General features: G+C 45.9%; 1 protein-coding gene across 1 annotated transcript in view; it reads right to left on the bottom strand.

The window, feature by feature from the left end:
• The window catches only part of LOC143510054 (uncharacterized), a 118176-nt gene that overhangs the window by 1587 nt on the left and 92169 nt on the right, over window positions 1-24420 (bottom strand). The window lies entirely within an intron of this gene.

A 24420-nucleotide genomic window follows, 5' to 3' on the forward strand; every position in this document is an offset into this window, starting at 1 on the left:
CGTGGCGCGAGCCACGTTACACACACATATGTGACAGCTTCCCAACGCTGTAAACAAATCTAAATGAACACAAAAATTACTTCTGTATTTATCTGGCAGACATGTCAGTTTTATTGCACTGATTAATTTTATTTAATTTCCATTCATGTTTTGTGTCCATTCATCTGTCCTTATTGCAACAGAACAGTATTAATAAAATTGACACAGTGAGCCGGCCTGGAAGCCACCAGAGGGTGCATGTGCGCACTGATTCACCTGCACACACACCCACATCAGTCCGTCACACGCCCTCTTGCACCAAACCACTCCCCTGGTCACAATCACCTCATTATTAGCACCTAGCCTCCACTTAATCACGCAGCACTTAAGCAGTGGCGGAGCCAAAGCCCCCCCCCCCCCCCCCCCCCCCCCCCCCAACAGAGCCTGTGCGGAAATGGTCATTTTAACCACTGGTGATCGGTTGATCGCAACATAATACTTAATTTGTGTGCCCCCCGTCGACAACTTACACTCTACCCCCCCAACCCCCCCCCCCCCCCCCCCCCCCCTGGTCGACAACTTACACTCGCCATACACGTCACCAGGCTACTAGACAGCCTGCCTGGACTGTGCTAAGTGTCACCTGCCTCTTTACTATTGCCGTCTGTCCTGAGTCTTTCCGTTGTGATTACCATGGATAATAAAGCTTTTAGTTTACAGCCTCTGCCTCCTGCTGCCTCTATCCCAGCGTCACAAAAATGAACACCTAGATCTCATATAATTAGCAAATATGCTTATTTGCCTTGTATAATGAAAGCCCAGATCTGTTGGTATGTGGTGTATGTGTGTTCTGCACAAGTATAGTGGAGTATAAGGGAATGAGTGCTGTTCCAAGTTTGCTCTGCCAAGCTACTGTTTTTGTTACTGATTTATACTCACCAATAGCAACCAACATGTTCTGTAGTTTGACCTTCTCCTTCTGGCTCTGCTCCCAGAAGTAACTGGTCTCTCTCTAGAGTCAGGTTGTAGTTACTGGTCTGTAACTGGTCTCTCTCTATAGTCAGGTTATAGTTACTGGTCTGTAACTGGTCTCTCTCTGCAGTGAACTTGACCCACATCACTGTGATGACAGTCAGCAAGAGAACACACAGCAGCCCCAGACACACTGCAGTCAGTCTGGAACATCTGCTCCATGCAGTGATGGTTTCTGAAGATAAAAGATACATCATGTTTTTAAGAATTGTATAAATACATAGCATTGTTTCACTCCACTGGTAGAAGTAGTGAAGGTGAAGGTGTGGGAGCTTCATGATGCAAGCCCCATTACTAAACAAAAAAAACATAATTGCATACAGTATATGTGTAAGGTGCACCTACACTGCATAATTTCTGATGTTAATATTCTATTACTCTCCGTCTGTGGTAGTATTGTGTAATGCAATGCAATTTCTTATCGTAGGAAAGGAGGTTTATTACTACCCACAACAAAGCTCACAATGTATGCTAATGTTCTTATGCTAATGTGTAACCCACATAAGTCAACACACTGATTTTTCTTGTTTTTTTCTTGTTTTCCTTGATTTTCATTGTTTCAATGGTGTAGTGCTTATTTTACCCGGAAGGTGGTGCATGTGTTTACTACTGCTATATATTCCGCTTTTTTTTTGTAATGTGTGAGAAGAAAAGGAAAAAAATGCATTGCTGTTAACAAAGGAAAAGAAAGTTAAGGGAAGTTAGCAAAAACATTGTCAAAGTAATATAATCTGTTACTTTATGATATATATATATATCAATATATATCAATATATATATATATATATATATATATATATATATATATATATATATATATATATATATATATATATATATATTGGATATCCAGAATTTCTTTTCAATTCAAAAATCCGTTTATTTTTGTAAGCCTGATTGAAATTGTTTGGTTGGTTTCGTTGCACATGGAGCTGCTATTGGAGCTACAAGCCAAGGACTTGCTGAACGGGCCAACACTCCACGTGGACGCATCCATACTTCGGGACGAGAGGTGGGCATTCCAGGTTCAGAAAGTTAAACTCCTTCCCAGGATTTTTCTCAAGCTTGCTGGATTTTCTAATTAGTGCAAGCCAGGTAAAAATAGTGCAATCAACACAATCCAGGAAGCCTGAACAAAATCTTTATTGAAGTTATTCCAATTGGCTGTCTGACTTTATTCTACCTTTAGTTCTGTCGTATCTAGTTTACAGAGCATGTGAATTATTCAATAGTCTTTCCAGTGTTGCGCTTTGATCTCCTATCTAGCACAGCAGTGTTCGTTGATGCAAAAGAAAACATCACCAGTCTTATGTCTTTTGACCTTTTATTAAAGCAGGTTAAATACAGAGATCTCTGGAAAGTACACAGCAAAAGCCTAAACTACTCTACTCTGTGGTATTCATGTCGCTTTGTGTGTAGGTCTCCCTAACAGCCTACTTCGTAAAATGTTACCGGATCTAGGCAAACAGTTGCCGGATCGAGGCAGATAGTTCCCGGAACGCACGCTTCAAAATGAAAGAGTTACCGGATCCTGTTCCAGCAGGATCCGGCTCAAATTAAGCCCTGCATGTGCCTCTTCTTTATAGTTACACTAAGGCCCCCACCTTTTCTGCTCTACCAAGGAATCTTCCTACACCTGAAAACTTGTCTCTCCAAAAAACTGCCTGCCTGTCATTCTGCACCAAGTGAGCCCACTCAGTTTCCTCATGACCCATTCACCTTTCCCTCCGAGAAGAGGATATGAGAGCAGACAAAATAAGTTTAATATTTCAGGTGAAATAAAGTTATGTGAAAGTTATAGGCTAGATTATAATGAAGACTGCATAAAAGTTAGCCTAGCTTGTGAGGATTTTATTAGCCTATTTAAGTCAGCAGTTGACTGCAACACTATGTGGTTATGTAGATAGCTATGTTATCTTACTGCTATATTTTGAAAGTTAATATACATGAACAACTTTTTTTTAGATTAAAAATACTCATTAGAATTTTACATTTCAAATTACATTTCGAGGTTTCTTGCAAGAATGAAGAAGTGTGACGTCTTCTTTTCTCAAGAGGCACAAATGAAGTAAACATCCCACATCACATGTCACACTGCCACATTTTGCACCTTCACCATTCCTAATGCTTGTGCAGTGCTGCATGGAGTTCTTTGCTACTGCATAATGAAGATCCCTCCCGGTTAAAATTATATATTAAATGTTCATTAGAAACAGTACAAGTGTATCGACATCTTAAAACACATGTGTCAAACTCAAGGCCCACGGGCCAAATGTGGCCCGCCACGTCATTTTATGTGGCCCGCGAGAGCTTAAAAAGCCAAATTGTCCAAAAAAAAAAAGTAAAAGTGAGCAAAAACTAAATTTCCCACAATTATGTTACCCGCGAAGTGCATCTCGACACTGCAGTGTTTCCATATCGATGCGATTTTCCCAAAAAGTGTAATTGGGAAATACAAATAGTAATCCTAAAATGATCAGGAAGAGAAACATTTATTCAGATAGAAGGGTGTTTCAAGAAAGATGGGGAAGCGATGTTTGCTTCAAGGTGAAAAACGGGTATGAAGCAGTGGCATCTGTGGCATCTGCATTTTGCAACCAAAAACGGAGCTAAGTATGCCAAAATTATCCATCAAGAAAAACGACGAATTGTCAAAGAATTAAAAAGCAAACTGCGATCGCAACAGAATGTGTTCACAACCACAAACGAAACGGCAGTAAAAGCTGCTTTGTTGTGGCTAAAAAAATCGCCGCGCTTCAGTCTTTTTCAGAGGGAGCATTTTTGAAGCACAATTGCTATTTTTATAGTAATTTGATATTTGAAGTTTTGAACAAAGTAAATGTGATATATTTGATCAATTTTCTTTATTCACTTGCATAGTTTGATCGTTGATTGATGGAGTAATATGGGTTTCATAACCTAACAAATTTTACAGGATTTATGTTATAATAACAGCAACAAGCTAACATATTTTTACATTTACGCAAATATATCTGTAATATTTGTAACTTGAATAAGTAATAAATTCAGAGTTATTTAACATTAAGGAGTAGGTACATTTATGTGGCCCGCGGTGAAAATGAGTTTGACACCCCTGTCTTAAAAGGTAAAAGTAGGCATTTCAAGGACCTGTTCCAAATGCTCACTTTGGATAACCTCATAGTAAGGCTCTAATGTTGGAGAATCCATGTTTGAAAGATACCGCTCTGCGACTTCGCTTTTTTTTTTTATGTACATCTAGTTTATGTAAAATCATTTGAGAATAATGTTGTCAGTTCGTTTTTAAATTGTCTATTAAGACTTTATTTAAAATTTTATTTTTCATACAGAAAATAATTCTGGAAATATAATGTGTCATTTTGCAAATATAACTGTGACGCTCGGGGCTGGACGAAGGACGAGACACGAAATCCTTGTCTTTCAGACGTCACTTTTATTACAGCGCTTTAATGCGCACGGAAAACAGATATTGCGCAATAGCGCACGTAGAACATTCACACAGCAACGTGTAAACCTTAAATAACGATGAGCACAGGACACTGCGCGAGCGCACATTAAATAGACAAACCACATTAGCCCCATGTGATTACGAGACGATTCACAGGTGATACACATTATCACGCGACATAGCCTTCACCCCAGAGTTCCACAGACGCAGACAAAGCACGTGGACCTTGTATACACACGCCCAAAGGGGAGGGGCCGGGGTCCTCAACGTGACAGACGCCCCCTCCAAGGGCACTACCCGTCCCGGGGTGCCAACAGGACCGAGTGCCCCGAACCCACGACGATGGGCGGATCCAACGCGCTCAGTCCTGCGTCTGGGAGGTGACTGCCCTTGGCGAAGCGTCCGTCACGAATCGCCTAGCACACCCTCCCTGGGAAGACCGGGAAAAAAACGTTAGACACATTGAACGGCACGGTCACAAACACACACACAGGCACGCTTACACACAGTGGCACGAGAGGGAAGAACGGGTTAGGCACACAAATGGGGAGACTTACAAACACCGGAACAGACAAACATGAAACAGGCGCCAGGCTATGCGCCAGGAGGAGAGCGACCAGTGGGGAGAACACGGGAGCCGCGGGTGCTGCAGCCATTGCGGTGGGCGGTCCCCCTCCTGCCCTCGCTGCGAACCCTCCCCCGGGCGCAGCGCGGCTGGCGGACGCGCCTGGTGCAGCGCGGCTGTCGGACGCTCCCGGTGCAGCGCGGCGGGCGGACGCTCCCGGTGCAGCGCGGCGGGCGGATGCGCCCGGTGCAGCGCGGCTGGTCTCTCCCCTTGGTGGGCCGTAGGGCATTCCCCCTTCTCCTCGCGACAGCCCCCTGGAGCCGGCAGTGTGGTCATTCTCCTCGGCCTCCATAGCCTCACTGCCCTGGCTCCAGCTCATGGGCTGCTCCGGGCTGCCACCCCGGGAGCAGTCCATATCGCTTCCTCCAGAGCGACCGGGGGACGGACCCACCTCCGAAGTCCACCTCCCCTTTACAGTCCTGGCAGAACACTCAGAGGGGGGCGGACTGCCCTCCTCCTCCGAGTCGAGCTCGCTGTCCATGCACTCTGAGATACCCGAGTGCACGGACGGAAGATGGTCTTCTTCCTCATACTCCTCCTCCTCCCCACCGTAGCCTACGGCAGGTGCGGAGCTCTCCAACGGAGGGTAGTTGTCCTCATCCTCCGCTCCCCCACCGTAGTCCACCGTGGGGGCGGAGCAAACGGATGGAGGGTAGTCCTCTTCACCATCCTCTCCCCCACCGTAGTCCACCGTGGGGGCGGAGCAAACGGACGGAGGGTAGTCATCCTCATCCGAGTCCTCCTCCCCAAACTGGCTCTCTGGGGTTGAGGCGGTGGCGCCGACCACCCACGAGCCTACCCTCAGAGGCGAGAGGGCGCGGGAAGGAGGGGGGTGTCGTCTCATCTTCCATGTCCTCACCACCCCCTCGCGGAGCATCTCCGCCAGCTCGGGGTTGTCGCGCTCGCTGTCCCGAGCTGCAGCCAACTGGAAGGCACACGCCGGGTCCGTCTCCATCTCCTCGAACGACGGCGTCGCATCATGGCGTGAAGGGGAGGAAGAGGCACGGTGATGCCGTTTACTGGTGCGCTGGCCCTTATTTGGCCGGGTAGTGTAGCCGGGCATGGTGTCTCAATACGGCTCGTCGTTCTGTGACACTCGGGGCTGGACGAAGGACGAGACACGAAATCCTTGTCTTTCAGACGTCACTTTTATTACAGCGCTTTAATGCGCACGGAAAACAGATATTGCGCAATAGCGCACGTAGACCATTCACACAGCAACATGTAAACCTTAGACAACGATGAGCACAGGACACTGCGCGAGCGCACATTAAATAGACAAAGCACATTAGCCCCATGTGATTACGAGATGATTCACAGGTGATACACATTATCACGCGACATAGCCTTCACCCCAGAGTTCCACAGACGCAGACAAAGCACGTGGACCATGTATACACACGCCCAAAGGGGAGGGGCCGGGGTCCTCAATGTGACAATAACACATGGCAAAGTGAAGGAAACCATAAAATCCAGTCAACTAGCGCTCTCCAAATACTTGCTTTGGATGGAACATACATTAGGGATCTGGACCCATTAGTGTTGCACGGTATACCGATACTAGAGTAGTATCGCGATACTTCGTCACTAAAAACGGTACTATACCCCGTTTGCTTAGTATCGGTGCTATAGGACTAAGTGCGTTTTTTTTTTTTTTTAAGAGCAGTATTTCCAAAGAGTGCCACACGGGGGCAGTGTGCGCGTACAGCAGTGCAGCGCTTGCCTCCTCTCTGCAGAATAAGAAGAAACGGTGTACGATGGCTGATAATACAAGCAATATTGCGGACTGTCCTCAGCTTGTTGAAAAACTACACGCACTAAGCGAAATATGGAATTATTTGCATACATTTCAGACAGTCATGGCAACCCCGTGGACACATCAAAACTGGTCTGCAAACAGTGATTTAAAGCTGTACCAACCAAAGGAGCCAATCGATTCTTTTTACATAAAATGCGCTTTCGTTTGACCCACCCAAGGTGCCGTAATGCACAGAACAGTTGGTGTAGAGTATCCACCCCGTGATTGTTTGGGAGTTGGTACAATCCGAAAGTCAGTGGTTTTCAGTTTGCAATGTGAAGCAGCACATTAAAAAGAGAGTGTTACAGCTAAAACACGGTGCCTCTTCATCTTTTCATAAGACGTAACAATTGGCGACGAGGATATATATACATTTTTTTTCTCTCAGGGGAGAGACGACGTCAAGCATCAGTACTAGTGAGTACAATGGCTCAGGTTGGCAAAATAGACGACTTCAGACCAGAAGTTGAGCCATGGACAGCTTACATCGAGCGGTTAGAGCAATACCTGGAAGCTAATGATGTTGACGAAGAAAAGCACGTGGCGGTGTTACTGAGTGTAATGGGTGCTAAAGCATACGGACTTTTAAGAAACTTAGTACAGCCAGAAAAACCAAAGGAAAAGACATTCAGGGAGATTGTGGATATTCTGAAAGAACACTACGAGCCCAAGCCCATTTTAGTTGCTGAACGGTTTCGTTTCAACAGATGCAACCAAAAATCAAGCCAGACGGTCGCCCAGTACGTTGCAGAGCTGAAACAACAAGCGGCTAACTGTGATTTTGGTGCGATGCTGGATTCTGCGCTGCGCGATCGGTTCGTAAGTGGAATAAAAAACGAAGCGTGCCAGAGGAGGCTGCTTTCTGAAGACGGTCTGACCTTCACCAAAGCTTTTGAGATTGCTCTCAATATGGAGACTGCGGATAGAGACACTCGACAGCTGAGAGGTGCAGGAGGTGAATGCAGTGAAGTAAATATTCACAAGGTGAGACCCGAAAAAATTAAAATGTGTTATAGATGCAAGGGGAAAAATCATAAAGCAAATGAATGTCATTTTAAAGAGACTACATGCCATAATTGTGGAAAAGTCGGACACATTAGAAAAGCATGTCGGGCTGGAGTGCGAAAGAAGCAGGAAAAGAGTGTGCCAGACAGGAGAAATAGAGAAACTAAGTATGTGACCGCTGAGGAAGACCCAGAAGAGGAGTTAGCCATTTTGACTATTAGTGCTAAAGATGATGAACGGTACAAGGCGACATTTGCAATTGACAACGTGGATTTAGAAATGGAAATTGACACAGGAGCGGCAAAAAGTGTCATTTCACATCCTACATACCTGAAAATGTTTTCACACCTGCCTTTGCAGCCAGCTACAGTGAAGCTCAAGGCTTACAACGGAGGACGTATTGATGTGTTGGGGCAGTTAGTGGCAAAAGTAGTGTATGAAGAGCAAGCTGTAGAATTGCCACTGTTGGTCGTCAAGGGGCAAGGCGCATCACTGTGTGGGAGGAACTGGTTGACAAAACTCAGGCTTAACTGGCAGCAGATAAAGTACGTGGGTGAGCCAAAACACCTGTCACTCAATGAACTCTTGAATACTTACAGTGATGTGTTCAAGGAGGATCTGGGCACGTTGAAAGACATTAAAGCTACCATTATGGTCAAACCTGAGATGTCGCCTAAATTCTGTAAACACAGGCCTCTTCCATTTGCAATGAAAGAAAAAGTGGAAAAAGAGCTTGAAAGGCTGGAAAGGTGCAACATTATTACACCTGTTAGACACAGCGAATGGGCAGCACCAATTGTGCCGGTGTTAAAGAAGGACAGTTCTATTCGTCTATGTGGGGACTACAAGGTGTCAGTGAACCAAGCCCTTGAAACAGATACCTATCTGCTGCCACGTTTGGAGGAACTTCTGGCAACACTAAGTGGGGGAAAGTATTCTCAAAGATAGACCTGGCAGCGGCTTATCAACAAGTACTGTTAGATGAGGATTCCAAGAAGTTTACAACCATAAACACTCATAAAGGACTGTTTGTTTATAATAGGCTTCCTTTTGGAATTAGCATGGCTCCTTCAATTTTCCAGCGCATTATGGAAAACATCATGAAGGATTTACCAGTTGTGGTCTATCTTGATGACTTGCTCATCACTGGATGCTCAAAAGAGGAACATATGAGCAACCTGGAGAAGGTCCTGCAACGACTCCAGGAAAATGGCCTGCGAGTGAAACATTCCAAGTGTGAGTTTAACAGGTCACACATTGAATACCTGGGACATGTCTTGGATGAACATGGAGTCCACCCTTCGGTGGAAAAGGTGAGGGCAATACACGAGGCTCCTGCTCCTACTAATGTGAAAGAGCTTCAGGCTTTTCTGGGGCTGGTAAATTATTATGGAAGATTCTTGCCAATGCAAAGCACTGCTCTAGCCCCACTTTATACATTACTGAGAGATAAGGTGACTTGGAGATGGACTGACTCTGAGCAGGCAGCTTTCGATAAGTGCAAGAGTCTGCTGACGAGCGAACGGGTCCTAGCACACTATGATCTCAAACTGCCACTCACTTTAGCATGTGATGCCTCTGCATATGGCATCGGGGCAGTCATACAGCACACCATGCAAAATGGGGAGGAGCGACCAATTGCGTACGCATCACGTACGCTTTCCCCTGCAGAAAAAAGTACTCTCAAATTGAAAAAGAGGCTTTAGGACTGATTTTTGGGGTGAAAAAGTTTCACCAGTACCTATGGGGTAGGCATTTCACGTTAGCAACTGACCATTGCCCCCTGCTGACGCTTTTTGGTGAGCATAAGAGCCTACCTACACTAGCTGCAGCACGCATTCAAAGGTGGGCTATCATATTATCAGCTTATGATTACCACATTGTTTTTAAGAAATCGGCAGAGCACAGCAATGCAGACGGGCTATCCCGCTGCCCTTTGAAAGAAACAACCGATGCTGGAACAGCACAGAGTTCTGCATTAGTACATGCACTGCTGACAGAGCATCTTGGTGGAGCACCACTGAATGCGACCCAGGTCAGCCAGGCCACACGTACAGATAAGGACTTGTCAAAGATTTATCAGTATGTAATGGAAGGCTGGCCTACCGTTACAGATGTGAGTTTAAAGGCCTATCATAACAAGAGGAATGAGCTTTCAACTGAGATGGGTTGTGTATTGTGGGGGACCAGAGTGATTATTCCCTCAAAAATGAGGAAGGCTGTGTTGGACGAGATTCACTCTGGTCACCAAGGAATTGTAAAAACTAAGGCCTTAGCACGAAAATACATCTGGTGGCCAAATCTGGATCAGGACCTAGAGGAGGTCTGTAAAACATGTGAAACGTGTCAGCTGGAGCAGAAGTTGCCACCACATGTTCCACTGCACCCTTGGGAGTTCCCAGGTGAATCCTGGAAAAGGCTGCATATTGACTTTGCCGGGCCTTTCCTCGATAGCATGTTCATGATTGTGGTTGATTCATATTCGAAGTGGTTGGAGGTTTTTCGTATGCCACAAATCACATCACAAGCCACAGTGACAAGGCTAAGAAGACTGTTTGCTTCCTATGGACTTCCTGAACAAATAGTCACGGATAATGCCACCACATTCACTTCTGCAGAGTTCCAAGCATTTGTCACGCAAAATGGCATTATGCACACGACAAGTGCACCGGGACATCCTGCCACTAACGGTTTGGCTGAACGATATGTGCAAACATTTAAAGTAGGCATGAAGAAGCTTGCCAACCGCACAGGCAGTATTGAAGACAAGCTTTCGTTGTTTTTGCTTCAATACCGCATTACGCCAAATTGCACTACAGGTCAGTCTCCAGCGGAGTTGTTTTTGCACAGGCATATCCGTACCAGGCTGGATTTCATCAGACCTAGCACCAAGGAAGCTGTTCGAAAGAAGCAGTATCGGCAAAAAGCTCAACATGACACCACCGCAGTGGACCGTTCCTTTTCTGCGGATGATGCCGTGTTTCTTCGCAACACTGGGGGAGGGGTTCACAAGTGGATACCGGGACAGGTGGTAAGACAAACCGGTCCAGTGTCTTACGAAGTAAAAGAGCAGTACTCGAACATTGTGCACAGACGACATGGGGATCAGCTGCGTGCTAAAGCAACAGCTGAACCAAATATTGAGAACCCTGAACCACCAACACAAGTGCAAGATGATGTGAACATCACACCTGAACAGTGTCTTCTGGGCTCTGGTGTGCAATCTAATGTTTCACCAGAGCCTCCACCGGATTTGAGGCGTTCCACGAGATGTCGGACAACACCTAAACGATATCTTGAATAGCATTGTGTTATCCATGTTTGGGGGTTACGCAATTTATGTTATGTTATTAGCTATGTTGCATTAAGGGTTATATTAGAGTTAATGTTTATAGAAAAAAAAAGAAAAACAAGGAATAAGAACCTTTTGTTGTCTAGTAAACATATGGTTAAGTTGTTATTTGGTTTTATGTGATGATGCTGAAATAAGTGACCTTGTTTATTTTGGGTATGGTGGATGACAATATTATTTTCATCCAAAAAGGGGGATGATGTAGTGTATCCACCCCGTGATTGTTTGGGAGTTGGTACAATCCGAAAAGTCAGTGGTTTTCAGTTTGCAATGTGAAGCAGCACATTAAAAAGAGAGTGTTACAGCTAAAACACGGTGCCTCTTCATCTTTTCATAAGACGTAACAGTTGGTAATGCTGAAATGGCAGCTAAAACAAACGCAGTGTGTTTGCAGCTCGTCTTAATTAAACAAGGAAAGCAGCAGAAGTGCTGTGTGGAAATACTTTGTATTCGAAGCAGATACAGATGGAAAACTGAAGGACATGAACAAGCCAGTTTGCAGGCGGTGCTTTCGGAACATTTCAACGAAGGGCGCTAAAGCCTGGTTTATACTTGACGCGCCGCGAGCAGCGCGAGGGTCCGCGCGGCGAAAATGATGTAATCGCGGTAGCCTCGCGCGCTGTCAATTCGCGAGGTCGTACACCTCTAGAATTTTGTAACTTAGCGCGTGCCGCAGCACAATGAACAGTCATGTTTGTAGGGTTCATACACCAACAAGGTGGAATTAAAGCACTTGTACGTCACTTTCAAGGTCCATTTCAATATTTCCCAGCACGTTAAACTTTAGTTAAATATTTATACATATACTCAAAATAATTCGCTTTTTTATCACATTATTTAATGGTTGTTTATTTTCAAAACGCCCAATTTTAACGTCTTCACGTTCTCTCATGTTTCGTCTTGGAATTACAAGAGGCTCGTATTTGTTAACGTAACACAAGAGAACGGTTCAGTCAGACAGATATATTTGTTTCAAGCATTTTCAAGCACGCGGACAAGGTGTGCGGACTCGCGCGCTACGGTCACTCGCGAAAGTTTAAACCTAGCTTAACACAACGAATCTGGCCAAACACCTGAAGGCACGCATATTTGTACAAAACATTCCAAGAGGTTGGTGATTATTCCCATTTCTAGTATTATAGCATACAAAATTATGTGTCCGATTATGGTATCCTAGCAAATGTCATATTCTTGGTTTAAGAGCCGTAAGTGCGACAGCATACAGGGAGAAAAAAAGAGTGATCGTACTACAATGGATCAATCATCTATGAATACTGAACACTAATACTGAAGTTTTAGTTACTTAAAGAGTTAAAGTTGTTTAAAGTATACTTAAAATACACTTTTGCACTAGCCTTTTTTAACTTCTAAATGTGAATTCCAGAGTGCACTACTATTATTTATGTTAATTTATATTAATGTGCAATTATTTATTTTTCTGTTTTAATGTGGTAGGGACTACACCTTTTATTTATTTGACATTTGTGAAACAAAATACAATATTCATTTGTTTGTTTATAAAAAACAAATAAAAAGCCTTTAAAACGGAAATGAGCACAGTATCTGACTTTGGTATCGAAAATCGTATCGAATTTCAATACTTTTTAAAGTATCGTATCGAAGTTGTAATTCTTAGTATCGTGACAACACTAATGGCCACTCGCGAAACTTTAATCAAGTCTTAATTGAGTTTAATCAGTCTTAGGCCTAATGGTCCAATGAAGGTAATTTAAAAACCAGGACATTTCCTCACTTAAAAAAAAAACCCGGGACAGGATGTGAAATGCGGACGTTTGGTCACCCTATTGTACTAGGAATACATTTAGCAGCTAAGTTATCATTGCTGACCTGCACATTAGCCCCAACATGTTTTTGGTTGAGGTGGTAACGAAGGGTGGAATAAAGTGCAAATAACACTATTTTTGTTTGTACTTCCATCTGGAAGTTTCTTATATTTAAATCTCCCATCCACCAGCGTAGCTTCTTCAGTCATCTCCATCATGCTCATCTTATTGTGCATCCATATAATCTGTAAGCTATGCCTGGAACTCGTGCACTGAGAAACATTCCATGGTGCAAAAGTGTCTCATGCATTTATCTCATGCATATATTAAATGCATTTATTTTTTTAGTTCATTATTTCCCTGTAATTAATTAATCGAAATTAACGCGTTAAAGTCCCAGCTCTGCCCGCTGTGCTTGCGTTACACTCTAATAGGTCCGTAGTGAACCCTGAACCTCATTTAACAATGATATTGTTACATCCCTTTTCTTTTTGTTTTCAGTAGGTTCCTTCACACTGTTGCTTATATCCCGTCCCGCGCATTCTACAAAAAATAACATCCATACATAACACTGTGTCTCAACCCTAAGAACTTCACGTAACTGTGGTTACTCTATATAACAAATTTACTCTATATAACAAATTTTCTTACTTTTATCCTTCTCCAATAGAAAAACAAAAGAGTGTATAAGATGCTGTTTAAGGATTAATAAAGCAATCTTTCTTCAATAGAAAAACAAAAGAGAGTGTATAAGATGCTGTTTAAGGATTAATAAAACAATCTTTCTTCAACCCTCATATTTTATTATTCTTTTCTTTTCTGTTTCAGTCTCTACTGTGTGTAGTCTCTTAGGTAACGAGGTTGGACTATTGTTCGTCCAGACCTTGTAACGACCATCTGTCGTTGTTGCCCATCTGTGTGTGTCTGTATTGGGACAGTCACTGGTGTCGTTGTCCTGTTTTCCTTTCGTAGGTGCCGACAATTCCTCCGCAGAACTCTGCCATTGTCCAGTTTGATTTCATAGGATCTGCGATCTACTGGTTTGATCACAGTTGCTGGCCTCCAGACAGTGTGTGGCTCAAAAGGCTGGACCCTTACTCTGTCTCCCTGTGTCAGAGCACACAGATCCTTTGCTGTTTTGTTGTAGTATTTAGCCTGACGTTGTTGATTGTCTCTCAGGCTTTGTGTGGTATGTTGTATCTCTGGCTTCAGTAGACTGTCAGTGATTGGCAGCAGGGTCCTTGTTCTCCTACTAAAAAGTCCCTGAGCTGGACTTGCTCCTGTACTTTGGCTTGGTGTATTTTGGTGGTCCAGTATAGCCAGGTAGGGGTCTCGACCTGAGGCTTTTGCCTTCTGCATTAACCTTTTAGCCATTTTAGCCAAGAATATTGACCTCGACACCTTTTCTATGAATATTGATTCCACTATGGGCATGGACACACAGAACTTATCTACTCTTGAAGACTTGGTTCAACATTATAACTCTGGACTTCAAAATATTCTCAACTCTCTTGCTCCACTAAAAACAAAATCTGTCACCTTCTCACGTACAGCTCCCTGGTTTACACCTGAACTCCGGCTAATGAAAGCTAAAGGACGACAGCTTGAACGTCTCCATAAGAAAACTGGTTTGACTGTTCATAAAGAACAGTATTTTAACCATATTCTACATTACAAGGACTCCATCAACAATGCTAAATCTATCTACTACACAAATATCATCTGTTCTAATGTGGGAAATTCTAGATCATTGTTCTCTGTAATCAAAAATATTAACCAAGCTCCTGATACTCTTTTTCTCAGTGTTCACTCAGCTGATTTCTGTAACTCTCTTATGTCCTACTTCAATGAAAAAATCCAGAACATACACCTAAATCTCAGTTCAGAACCCACCACTTACATCTCCTCTTCTGTCTCTTCACCCACTCATGCTTTTTCGTCTTTTTATCTTCCCACTTATGTAGAGATTTCTGACCTAATCCACAAGGCCAAGTTATCCACCTGTCAATTGGATCCCCTTCCTACAGTACTCATCAAACCTTGTATCCCTTCTCTGATTCCTCTAATTTCTAACATAATTCATTCTTCTCTTATGACTGGAACGGTTCCTCCTTCCCTCAAATCTGCTGTAATAACCCCAATACTCAAAAAACCTGGTGCCGACCCAACTAACTTCAATAACTTACGTCCTATCTCAAATCTTCCTTTCATATCCAAAATTCTGGAAAAAACTGTAGCTGCTCAACTTCACTCCCACCTAACTTATAATAACTTGTATGAACAGTTCCAGTCTGGTTTCCGCCCTCTTCATAGTGTAGAGACAGCTCTTCTTAAAATTACTAACAACCTCCTTATGGCAGCTGATTCTGGACTAGTTACCATTCTCATCCTTCTCGACCTGAGTGCAGCCTTTGATACCATTTGTCACACCACCCTTCTCAATAGGCTATATTCCATCGATTTACGTCATATCGTACTCAAATGGTTTAAATCTTACCTCTCGGGCCGCACTCAGGTCATCCAGGTTAAATCATACATATCCCAGCCTTCCTATGTTACGTCAGGTGTGCCCCAGGGCTCTGTACTGGGCCCCCTTCTTTTCATTATCTACCTCCTTCCCCTTGGCAATATCTTCCGTAAATATAATATCAGTTTTCATTGCTATGCGGATGACACCCAGCTCTACATCTCCAGTAAACCGTCCCCCAGCCTCCAGACTTCCACCCTCACAGACTGCTTAGCAGAAATAAAATCCTGGTTTACTACAAATTTCCTTAAACTAAACAGTGATAAAACTGAGGTTCTTCTCATAGGTACAAAAGCATCACTATCCAAAGTTAACAGTTTTTCCTTAATCATCAATAACTGTTCAGTTTCCCCTTCCCCTCAGGTTAAGAGTCTGGGTGTCATTCTCGACAGCACTCTATCATTTCAATCACACATCAATAACATAACCCGGTCTGCTTATTTCCACCTTCGTAATATTAACCGCCTCCGCCCCTCGCTTACCCCCCATACCACTGCCATTCTTATTAATAGTCTTGTCACTTCCCGTCTGGACTACTGCAACTCTCTTCTCTCCGGCCTCCCCAACAAATCCCTCCATAAAATCCAACTAGTCCAGAATGCAGCTGCCTGAATTATCACCAGAACCCCCTCCACGCACCACATCACTCCTGTTTTACAAGAGCTACACTGGTTACCCATCAAGTTCCGCTCAGATTACAAAATTCTTCTGCTTACATTTAAGGTGATCCACAATCTTTCTCCTTCATATCTGTCAGATCTACTTCAAGTCACCACTCCTTCCCGTACTCTCAGATCCTCTTCTTCCATACAGTTAAGTGTACCCTCTGCTCGTCTTGTCACTATGGGGAGCAGAGCTTTCAGCCGCTCTGCTCCCCGACTCTGGAACTCACTACCACCTGTACTCCGGAATACAGACTCACTCACAGAATTTAAATCCAGACTCAAAACTCATGTGTTTAAAATAGCATTTTCTTTATAAAACTTCCTCTGTCTTGATTGGAATATTTTATTTAATTTAGTTTTATCTTATGTTTATTTCCTTTGTCTAATTTTATGATTGTCTTTTATTGCACGGTGTCCTTGGGTGCTAGAAAGGCGCCATTAAATAAAATGCATTATTATTATTATTATTATTTTGACAGCTGACTCAGCTTTCCCGTTGCTTTGGGGATAACCCGGCGATGATGTCCTGTGTTCAAACTCCCAACTCTGGCTGAACTGCCGGAATTCCTGAGAGATATATTGGGGTCCATTGTCCGAACATACTACATCTGGAATGCCATGTCTGGCGAAGTGAGCTTTTAGCTTCCTTATAACAGTGCGTGATGTAGTGTCAGGTAAGTAATCCACTTCCCAAAAATTGGAATAGTAGTCCACTGTTACCAGATAATCCCTATTCTCAAAGACAAATAGGTCCGTACCTACTTTAGCCCACGGCCTGTCCTGTACCTCATGCGGATGTAATGTCTCTTTTTGTTGTCGGGTATCCATTGATCTACATGTGTCACATTTGGCTACATGTGTTTTAATGTGTTCGCTCATCCCTGGCCAGTATACGCATTCTCCTGCTCGTCGGAGACATCCTTCTACTCCCAGGTGTGAGGAGTGTATTCTTTGTATAATGTCGTCCCTGATTGCATCTGGAATGACTGCTCGCTATCCTCTAAAAACTATTCCATCCTGGTAGGTCAGCTCTTCTTGAAAGGTATAATAGTGTGCTATTTCAGTAGCTGCCTTCTTTTTGATTGCTGGCCATCCTGTTTGGATTGTCTGGATCAATTTCTGCATCTTTGTATCAGTCTCCGTTGCTGTACGTATAATTTTCAGCCTCTCAACTGAGATTGGTAAGTACTCCGCCATATTCACACTTTCAATCCCTGCTTCAACCGCGCCAGCTGTACTCTCAGTTAAATACGCTCTACTTAAAGTATCAGCTAGTAACATATCCCACCGCTGCCACCATGTTTCTTTCCGCTCTCTCTCTCTTGTACATATTTAATAAACGGACTGTTATTGCAATTCCTTTGCTTACTCTTTATTTGGAACAAGTACAAAACATTATAGAACTCCCTAACATCTGGGCGGAGAACCTACTAGCCTGCTCTGCCCGCTGTGCTTGCGTTACACTCTAATAGGACCGTAGTGAACCCTGAACCTCATTTAACAATGATATTGTTACAAAACTGTCTGTCAAGAAGCATTTCATGCATGTAGACTCTCACAGACTACAAACCATCCCTCCTGACCCCCCTGTTCACCAACACCCTTCTTCAAGCCAAGCCAGTCCACACGTTCTTGGCGATCGTTCATTCACATGAAGCTACTGGCCCTGGTGGCCAGATTGCTGTTTTCCATATTCTGAAAAGCAACCACTATCCTTCCTGTGTCCAGATGTTTTGCTGTAATGTGTCTGAATTCCTTCCAACCTGTCATACTCACATGTTGTTATGAACATGGTTCATGGTTCATGGTTATGGTTCTCAGTTATGGTTCTCAGCTATCTGAATGTAATAGAAATGTTTGACTCCAACTAATTATATGCCCCACTAGATGTATTATTGCTGCATGCAGTTTAGAAGGCACAATATCTTCCACTGTTTGGAAAGTCTGACCACTTCACCATCTTCCTCAGGCCTAAACATAAACAAAGGCTGATACTGTTACGCCTCGCCGCCGATCTCGGCGGTGACGCGTTGGTTTAAACGTGGTGAGGACTCAAACGCGACCCGATAAAACAAACGGCAAAAAACAGCCAAATGAAACCTCCGCGAATGCGGGAAAAAAATGAAAACAAAAACCCCAGAGGGAAACAACAGAAAGACAACACGGAGAAGCTCGACGTGTGTAAAGACCAGGTAAGTAAAACAAACAAAAAACACGCGGAAAGAAATACAACGCGTCCACAAAAGAAAAATGGGAAAAAACGAAAAAATACACGGAGACAAACTCGACGTGTCAGAGGGGAAGGGAAAAAATAAGAAACAAAAGAGGAAGCTATGGTAACAAGACCTATAGCTTCTACCTGGTACCTGTCAATCTGTTAACCAGAACACTGGAGAACAAACCAACGTAGAACAAAGAGAGAAAAGACAGAAGGAAACAAAAAACAACCTGAGAACACTCAGGGTAGAAACAGGAGAACTAGAGAAACGAGAGGAAGTCCGGAGACGAGAGAAAACTGGCTTGGGCTGTGAGTGCATAGAACAACAAACAACTTCAGCAATGAGTTGCTGAAGTCGCTTGTCTTAAATAGGCTGTAGAACAGGTGCAACCTATCGGGCTTGATTGCCCCTGGTTACAGCTCGCGGGCTCCGCCTAGTGGCAGCAGGAGTCATGTGCCTGGGTCGAACCCTGACAGAACCCCCCCCTCTGGGCCCGAGTCCCCGCGGGCCCAGGGCCACAGCCCTGTCGCGATAAAAGGAGGTGATCAGGGAACGATCCAGGATGCGCGCCCTGGGGACCCAAGACCGCTCTTCAGGCCCATAACCCTCCCAATCCACCAGAAACTGGTCCCGCCCCCTAACCCAACGGACGTCCAAAAGACGTCGCACAGTGTAAACCGGACCCCCACCAACCATACGCGGCGCAGGAGGAGCCGGGGCGGGAGAAGAATCACACAAGTACGGACGGAGGTGGGACACGTGGAACACCGGGTGGACACGCATGGACGGAGGGAGAACCAGACGGTAGGTAACCGGGTTGATGCGACGGTCTATCTTAAATGGACCCAGGAAGCGAGGAGCCAGTTTCTTAGTACCACCCCGAACCGGTAAGTTTCCAGCCGCCAACCACACACGCTGCCCAGGACGGAAGGACAGCGCAGGGAGACGGTGCTTGTTGGCGCTGCGGCAATAGGCGGAGGAGGCCTTCAACAAGGCCGAGCGGGCCCTTGACCATGCCTTGCGGCAGCGCCGAAACTGAGCCCTAGCGGAAGGCACAGCCACGGCTTGTTCGTGGTCTGCAAACAGCGGATGGGCGTATCCGAACAAGCACTCGAAGGGTGACATGCCCAGAGCCGAATGCCACAGCGTGTTGTGGGCGTACTCGGCCCACAACAAGTGGTCAGCCCAGGACGCAGGGTTAGAGGAAGCCAGGCACCTGAGGGTCTGCTCCAGGTCCTGGTTTACGCGCTCGGTCTGGCCATTGGACTGGGGATGGAAACCCGAAGACAGGCTAGCGGAGGCGCCGAGAAGGGACAGGAACGCCTTCCAAAAGCTGCTGGCGAACTGGGGCCCTCTATCGGACACCACGTCATGAGGGAACCCGTAATTGCGGACAACATGGATGAGCAAGAGAGACGCGGTCTCCCGGGCGGAGGGCAGTTTGGGCAGGCCGATAAACTTACTAAACTTGGAAAACCTGTCCACGACCACGAGAATGGTGGTAAGTCCTTTAGAGGACGGAAGCCCGGTGACGAAGTCAAGGGAGATATGAGACCACGGTCTGGAGGGTGTGGGTAACGGGTGCAACAACCCCCTAGGCTTGTTACGTGGCGCCTTACTTCGGTTACCCACCTCGCAGGAGGCTACAAAGTCGCGGATCTCCTGATCCATAGCTGGCCACCAAAACCTTCGTCTTATGAGCTCGGCGGTCCGCCTAGCGCCAGGGTGTGCTGCGTAACGTTCAGTGTGTCCCCACAAGAGGACCTTGCGCCGGACGGTCGAGGGGACGTACAGACAGCCAGGAGGAACGCTACTAGGCCCGGGTTCATTGGCGAGTTCGTCCTGCACGGTTTTTTCTATACCCCACCTGATGGGTGCCACTACAACCCCCGGGGGAAGCACGGTTTCCGGGGAACTGTCAACATGAGGAGGTTCCCACTGCCGAGACAAAGCGTCGGGCTTAGTGTTTTTAGAACCCGGACGATATGACACCGTGAAATTGAAACGGCTAAAAAACAGGGCCCACCTAGCCTGTCTAGCGTTGAGACGCTTGGCCTGCTGGAGGTACGTCAGGTTCTTATGGTCAGACCAGACCAGAAAAGGGTGACGAGCTCCCTCCAGCCAGTGCCGCCACTCCTCTAAGGCCATTTTAACGGCCAGGAATTCTTTGTCCCCTACGTCATACCGCCTTTCCGTGGGGGTGAACCGGTGCGAAAAGTAGGCGCAGGGATACAGCTTAGGCGGTTTCCCGACTCTCTGAGAGAGAACCGCCCCAACGCCCAAATCAGAGGCATCAGTTTCAACAATGAAAGGGAGTTCAGAGTCCGGAACCCGCAACACCGGAGCACTGGTAAAAAGACCCTTAAGCGTTTCGAATGCCTTCTGGGCTTCAGGGGTCCACGTGAATTTCCCCAACTTCTTACTAGTAAGGGCAGAGAGCGGAGCAGCAAGGGAACCAAAATTTCTGATAAACCGTCTATAGAAGTTAGCAAAACCCAGAAAGCGTTGAACCAAACGAACGGACGTGGGCACGGGCCACTGAGTAACGGCTTTGATTTTGGCGGGGTCCATAGCCAGGTGACCCTTAGCGACTATGAACCCCAAGAAGGCCACCTCGGAGACGTGGAACAATGATTTCTCCAGCTTAACGTAGAGGTGATTCTCTAATAACAACTGGAGAACGCGGCGAACATGTTGCTGATGCTCTGTGATGGTACGGCTATATATCAGGATGTCGTCGAGATAAACATAGGCGTATTCATCCAGAGCCTCCCTAAGAACACCATTAACAAACCTCTGAAAAGCCGCGGGTGCGTTCATGAGTCCAAACGGCATGACTAAATATTCGTAATGACCAGAGGGAGTATTGAAGGCGGTTTTCCACTCGTCGCCTTCTCTGACTCGCAACAGATTATACGCGCTCCTGAGATCTAACTTAGTATAAACCGTTGCCCGTTGAAGGGCCTCGAAGGCGGAAGACATAAGAGGCAAAGGGTGACGGTCTTTGATGGTGATCTTGTTAAGTCCCCTGTAGTCGATACAAGGACGGAGACCCCCATCTTTTTTTCCTACAAAGAAGAAACCTGCACCAGCGGGAGAGGTAGAGGGACGGATAGTACCCGCAGCGAGCGCTTCCTGAATGTAGGTTTCCATAGCCTTGCGTTCAGGTAGTGCCAAAGAAAATAAACGCCCCCTAGGAGGAGTAGTGCCAGGTAAGAGATTGATAGCTATGTCGCAGGGGGTAGGGAACCCGCCTTGCGTTTGCTAAATACTTCTTTTAAGTCGTGGTAAACAGCAGGGACTTTTTCTAAACCTGCTATTTCCTCTGGTCTCTCCCCGGGTTTACTGCAGCATGGCACCAAGCATGATTGTTCGCATACTTTACTCCATCGGTTGATAGAAAGGTTGAGCCAGTCAACATCAGGGTTGTGGCGTTGAAGCCAGGGAAACCCCAAAATCAGCTGCAGTTTAGGAGCAGCGATGACATAAGGGGTGAGTGTTTCGTGATGGTTCCCTATAGTAACCGTTAGAGGAACAGTCTGGTGGGTAACATCACCTGAAGTGAGCATCTTGCCGTCTACGGCGGACACTGAGAGAGGCTTCTCTAAGGGAACCAGAGGTATGGAGAGGGAAGCTACGAGGTTGGAGTCGATGAAATTACCAGTGGCCCCCGAGTCTACGAGAGCCACAACCCGGTGTTCGTCAGAACCCCTCCATGAGACTACTACGTGGGGCATCAGACCGCAGTTGGGGACATAAGCACCATGACCCGTCGGTGCAACCCCGTTAACTTGCCGAGTCTGCCCCTTTCCCTGAAGTTCGGGGCATTCGGCGATCCTATGACCAGCCTGGCCGCAATAGAGACACTTGCCCTCTCGTAAGCGAGTTTGTCTTTCCTGAAGAGAGAGACGAGTATGCCCTAACTGCACGGGCTGTTCTGAAGTTTCGCCGTTCCCCTGAGCAGTCTTGAGTACAGGAGACACTGGTTTAATACTGGACGGAGCGAACAAACGGCGGTGTTTGCGCTCCCGTAACCGATTGTCCAACCTAACTGTGAGTTCTATAGCGTCGTCTAAACCGCTGGGTGGCTCTCTGAGGGACAGTTCGTCCTTTATCTCTTCGCTTAGACCTTCTGTGTATATAGCCCCCAGTGCTTCTGAACCCCAGTCGCTCTCTGCCGCCAGAGTGCGGAACTCTAATGAGTATTCTGCCACAGTCGATCTGCCCTGTCGTAAACGCAACAGTTTCGACGCGACAATACCCCCAGAAGCCGGATGAAAAAACGTCTGCCGCATAGCCCTAGAAAACCGTTCGAAAGAGGAACAGAGTTTGGGTTGATTCTCCCACACAGGTGTAGCCCACCGTAGTGCTCTCCCTGAAAGCAACGCCATCACATAAGCCACTTTTGCACGCTCGGTGGGAAAACGGGATGGCTGCTGCTCGAAAATCAGAGAGCACTGTAATAAAAACCCCCTACACTCGTTGGGATTACCACTATAACGTGCCGGAGCTGGCAATGCGGGTTCCGTACGGGAATCGGCAGGCAACCCCACAGCTCCGGAGAAAACCGGAGGGCTGGCAGCTGTCACGGGCGGATCTGGCTTTTGAACCGCGAGAGAGACAGCCTGGAGCTGGGTGAGTATTTCCCGAAGTGATTGCTCGTGCCTGTCGATAGCCTGCCCTTGCATAGCGAGGGCATTCCGCACACCGTCGGCTGACGGGTCAGCTGAGTCCATAACAGGCTGAAGTTGTTCTGTTACGCCTCGCCGCCGATCTCGGCGGTGACGCGTTGGTTTAAACGTGGTGAGGACTCAAACGCGACCCGATAAAACAAACGGCAAAAAACAGCCAAATGAAACCTCCGCGAATGCGGGAAAAAAATGAAAACAAAAACCCCAGAGGGAAACAACAGAAAGACAACACGGAGAAGCTCGACGTGTGTAAAGACCAGGTAAGTAAAACAAACAAAAAACACGCGGAAAGAAATACAACGCGTCCACAAAAGAAAAATGGGAAAAAACGAAAAAATACACGGAGACAAACTCGACGTGTCAGAGGGGAAGGGAAAAAATAAGAAACAAAAGAGGAAGCTATGGTAACAAGACCTATAGCTTCTACCTGGTACCTGTCAATCTGTTAACCAGAACACTGGAGAACAAACCAACGTAGAACAAAGAGAGAAAAGACAGAAGGAAACAAAAAACAACCTGAGAACACTCAGGGTAGAAACAGGAGAACTAGAGAAACGAGAGGAAGTCCGGAGACGAGAGAAAACTGGCTTGGGCTGTGAGTGCATAGAACAACAAACAACTTCAGCAATGAGTTGCTGAAGTCGCTTGTCTTAAATAGGCTGTAGAACAGGTGCAACCTATCGGGCTTGATTGCCCCTGGTTTACAGCTCGCGGGCTCCGCCTAGTGGCAGCAGGAGTCACGTGCCTGGGTCGAACCCTGACAGATACAGGAAGCTCTAGTTCAGAGGGAGGTCATACACAGCCTGGGCTATGTTCTGCGAGAGCTCCGCAGGTGATGCCTGTGATGTTTATGGAAGCAGTTGTGGGATTCATAAGGAAACTGGTGGACCTATAAATCTGTTGAGGAAATTTTACAATCTACATTCTGTGCTCACTTCAGAAATTGGCAATGGCGCCAACCATGCTAATAGTGCTAAGAGCACTACTGAGGAAACTAGCATGGAGTCATCAAAGCTTGCGCTGACCAGCTAGCGCCGGTGTTCACGGACATCTTCAACTCTTTGCTTAGTGAGGGCATCATACCAGCATGCTTCAAACAATCCCTCATCTTTCCAGTCATGAAGAAATCAGAAATCGGCCAATGGATCCTTTACAGAAATGGATCCTTTACAGTTTGTCTACCACTGAAACCTATCTACAGATGACGCAACTAGAGTGACGCCATGACACAGCTAGATGACAGCATCAACATCTTAGATTACCAGAAATCTCAATGTCTGGGGGCCCCCGAGCCC

Source organism: Brachyhypopomus gauderio, chromosome 1 (genome assembly GCF_052324685.1).
Source record: "Brachyhypopomus gauderio isolate BG-103 chromosome 1, BGAUD_0.2, whole genome shotgun sequence".
NCBI lineage: Eukaryota > Metazoa > Chordata > Actinopteri > Gymnotiformes > Hypopomidae > Brachyhypopomus > Brachyhypopomus gauderio.